The sequence below is a fragment of the Tenrec ecaudatus genome, chromosome 9 (genome assembly GCF_050624435.1).
Source record: "Tenrec ecaudatus isolate mTenEca1 chromosome 9, mTenEca1.hap1, whole genome shotgun sequence".
NCBI classification, from domain to species: domain Eukaryota; kingdom Metazoa; phylum Chordata; class Mammalia; order Afrosoricida; family Tenrecidae; genus Tenrec; species Tenrec ecaudatus.
Window position 1 is genome coordinate 14,686,840 of NC_134538.1, and position 4,886 is coordinate 14,691,725.

The following is a 4,886-nucleotide window of genomic DNA, read 5'->3' on the forward strand; positions in this document are numbered from 1 at the left end:
CTGTAAGCCTCAGCAAACGCAGGGCAGGTCGTGAATTAAGTGATCAGAGGTAGCACATCCCACTAAACTATGCCCTAAAGCACTCACCTGCAGTTCCATGGGTTAAAAGACCAACTTCCCTAGTGAAGTGTCCAGGCTCACCCTGCTCCACAAGCTAGCCTCCAGGACAAAAGCACTCAACTTAACTTGTTCTGTGGGTGGGACACTCCATCTCTGATACTTGCTCTGGCTCCTGGTCCTGCTGCTGCTCTTCAGCTGTCATCTGGATCCAGGAGGCTCAGTGCTCAGGTATCTCAGGACCAGAGGATAAGCTCCACTCGTGGCTTTTGCTGGTACTGGGAACACTCTTCATCCTCTCAGAGGGCTCATTTTCAACACGGCAGGAGGGCACTCCAGGAAATCCTGTTCATGGTTAGTCACATGTGAACCTTTTTACCAGACTGGACCGGTGCAGAAAAGGGTGGTGGTCGTTAGAGACTTTGGCTACAAAATCTACATGAAATAATTCAGTGTCTGTGAAGAGGACAAAAGCCAAAGTAACACTAGGGATCTGTCACATGGAAAAGCCCTAAGACAGGGCCTTGGTTGGCACATTCCTGATTTCCAAGGAGATGGGGAATTCATACGGAGAGGATAATAGGCGATCAAGGCAGAAAGATAATGGTAATGTCAAACTGAGGCTTGTGGCTCTTTGATCTATAGAAAACCTGAATAACGTCAAGGTCTGTGGTGAATGCTTTAATTATATTATACTTGCCCTAACCCTTTGGGACAGGTATTTTAATTGCATTTTACCGACTAAGAACTGAGAGAGTTGCCATAGTTCAGGTGGCCTGTGAAACTAGGCTCACAAGTTAGCAAAATTCAAAGTTTGAGCTCCTAACCTTGGCAGAGCCCAAGGGGCTACTGGGTCCTTGTGTTCACCTCTTCTGCTGTGAAGAATTGTCGTGTGTTAGCATATTTGTTACAAAGCAGGAACTATGCAAGCTCGGTTCATGAGCATTAACAATTCCATATCGAGGAGTTTTCCTAGAAGTATTCGTTGGGTTCCATACCCAGAGGAATCACCACACAGGCACTTAAATCATTGCTTAAATCTACTTCATATCAAATGTTAATCCTCCAATGTTAGTAGCCTTTCACAGTATCATTTTGCTTTAACATTTCATTTTGTAGTGTCTTTCCTTTTTATGCCAAGTGCTAGGGAAAAGCAGCTTATCCAGTGGCCCTAGAAAGTTAATGTTCTGTTCTGTTGATTGTAAAATTGAACACTAATTGATGAAGATCAAGGCGAAAGGGAGTATTGTTCAGTATCTTAAAAGCCAAGGATTTTCTAAGGGATAGCCTAGGAATTCATGTGAAAATAACGCCAACAGGAAGTTCACAGCGGCTCACCGTCCAGTCAGAGTATTCTTTTAGGGTATTGCTGATGATGGACTCAGGAACAGATTCGCGTGGTACTTGATATTTATCTACTACATGCTCCCTGGAAATTTTAAGTATAATTGAACTACAGGGCAGCTTGAACTTGGTAAGCCAAAATAGCTCAGTAGAACTTAACTGATGAGCTTGAGAAAGGTAGTTCAAGTTCTGGAAGACCTCATTAGACTAGATAGCCGCATGATGTTTGATAACGTCTGCCTTTTAAATAATTCAATAAATAAAACCTTATGTTTACTTTTGCCTCTTGATGATATGTACCTATAATTACAACAGCCACGTGTATTTAAAATTTATTACTGTTCTTGAAGAAACTAATTCTTCCTATGCTAATTTGATTTTCTTTCTTTCTTCTTTTTAAAGTATACTAGGTAGAACAGAGGATGGGGGAAGGCGAAGCATTAGCAACAAAATTTTACAAAAATTTTTGCTCTGCATGGAAATCAGAGGCACCCTCTCATGATGAATTGAATATGGGTAATAACTAGTCTACAAATCATATCATAAGGCATCATTTCCTATTATGACACTTGGTGTGCGAACATATTCATTGACCTGCATTATTTATGCCACTCCCACAAAGATGATACAAAACATCAGGCAACAGGACAAAGACCATGACAAATAAAGAATAAGAGGAAAATGGCACTGGTATGGGCAGCTAGGAAAGAAATATGTATTTTGTGCTCATTATTTTTCCAAGTATGATCCTAAATCCATAGACCTTATGGACATGACTTTAGGTTGGAGACATGTACTTTCTCTATACGCTTCAGACTCTTTACAGGGAATTCCCAAGGTCTACTAGGGGATGGTAAACGGAGTATCAACAATGTTATTAACAAGCTATGATAGTGTCTCCTCTGAATTATCACTTCATGTCATGCAATTAACTTGACTTTCAAATACTCCTACTTACTTTTAGGATTCTTTTTTATTTTTAACCAATGTTGGTGATATCATTATCAAATGATTGGAAGGTTACAATGAAATGCAGATGTTTACATCCTTTATGTTTCAATAAAGCGACATCGGCCCATTCTTATAAGAAAAGGAAAATCCCAATTATCACTAATATATGTAAATTGTAAAGCATTGGTAATCATTTTAAAACTTAATATGTAGCTCTATCCTGAGTTAGTGTTAATGAAAAAGTAATGACTAGTATTTTACATTTCAGAGCCTGAGGACTTATATACATGGGGAAAAAAAGTCATTCCAAATTGTTTTACAAGTGTGAAAATTCTGCCAGGCTAGAGCAGTAGCTCTCCATAATCAAACAGGAGAAGCAACGTCCAAACAAATAACTCTGCCCTGGAATTACTCTGTAAACCTAATTCAGTGGGTGAGTATGGTCTCTTACAAAAATGGTCCTTTCCCCCAAATGACTGATATTCCAAGGCCAGCATTTGAAATCTGCAACATGTTTTTGGCTCACACCCAAGAGCTCTCTTGACTCAATAGACCGAATTCATTCAAATGAATTTTCAACATCTAAGTAAAGTAAAGGTGAGAAAATACTGAAAGGCCAGGAATTGAAATGAAAGAAACTCAAGCCGGAGAATGGTTTCATAATTATAATAGCTCATTTTAATCACTGTGATTGTTTAATATATTATGAACACGAAGCTATAAGGATAATAATTGTCCTATCAGTCACAATCTCTTTGTTATAACCAGTGCTCATTTGGGATTTAGCATCATATAGCTCCACACTCCACACTTGTCTCACATATCAAGTGGCCTTAATTATGTGGGCAGTCAGGCACTCTCCTGAGACAAAGATGGGGATGACTAAACATCAGGTAAGAAGAGATGCTCATTCCTTCCTTCTTTGTTTTTGCTCAATCCCCTGTAGTTAAAGCCACATATGCAGCTTTTTCCATCTTTAAGACACTTTAAATGTGAAACAAGTAATTTAGCTGAAAATTCCACGGTGTTTTTTTTCCCTTGCATGCTTCATATGCTGGGTTAAGCCCATTAGCATATAACAAAAATCCGAGCAGATGCAATGCAACAGATTCCTTAAGGGAATCCATATTTTTACATATTTTGTAATAAGGAAACTGTCACTCCCAGATGGTATCGAGCTAATACTGGTGCTTTGCTTGCTGATAACATACTAAAAAATAAAATTAATTGTATTCTATTTGATGACAATGAAGTCATTATCATATATACTGCACCCTTGAAGGAAACAGATCCAAAAGGTGGTCTTCCTGGAGGATGATTAGATTTCTTTAGGTACTTGGCCTGGCCAGCCAGAAAAAGGAAACATCCAACTTGGATCTTAGAGATGGAATTCCCTGCACCTGGCACCAAAATGCACTCTGATTTATAAATGTAAGAAGTAGTGGCAGCGGGGATGTTATATTGAATTGCTAATGGTATTAGAAAGAAATCTGTGGTAAAAGTACAACACATCTAACACTCGAATTCTCTCTTCCCAGGAGCTCCATGGACTTCCACATATCAAGTGTTGCCTCTTATCCGTAGTCAGTGATTGCAGGTGCAAATGATGCTTGCCTGAAAATATGTTTTTAAGTCTTCAACTTAGACTATTTCCTCTCACAAATCATTTCATTATGTAGGACTTAACAAGAATTATATGATAAAGGGTATCTTGTTTGCTTTTATTTAAAATAAGCATAACTATTTCTGGATCCTACATCGAGACCAATTTTACATGCAATGTTTTTTTCACTTACATAATCGTTCACATCCTTTTACCTAAAGGCATAATAACTAACTAAACCCCAAATGATTCTATCTACTGGGCAGAGAGAGAGTGTACCAGGTTACAGGGGGGCATAAAAAATTCACAGAAAAATACAATTATTTAAAAAATAATTTAATTCCACTTTCCACGAGTTTTTTTTAAATCACCACATGTATGTGTATTCTATATCAATATATAGGCACATATCACAAATATATCATTTTTGTTGTTCCCCAAATTGGATTAGACTTGCATTTTTTATAATACTATTTTTGTGTGATTTTGATGTTGGTGCTATTTTCATTGTTAGGAATTGTTCTTGGTAAGATAGCATAAGATTCTATTGTACCTTAAAAATCCCAATTCTGGGAAAAAAAAAGAGGACCTGATGCAAGGGGCTTAAGTGGAGAGCAAATGCCTTGAGAATGATTGGGGCAGGGAATGTATGGATGTGCTTTATACAATTGATGTATGTATATGTATGGATTGTGGTAAGAGTTGTATGAGTCCCTAATAAAATGTAAAGGAAGAAAAGAGAAAAAATGATTATGGCAAAGACTGTACAGATGTGCTTTATACGATTGATGTATGTATATATATGAACTGTGAAAAGAATTGTATGAGCCCCAATAAATTGTTAAAATTTTTAAAAAAAGGGAAAAAAATCCCAATTCAATATTGTCCTTTACTCTAGAAAATAATCATAATGAATAGGACTCATTCATTG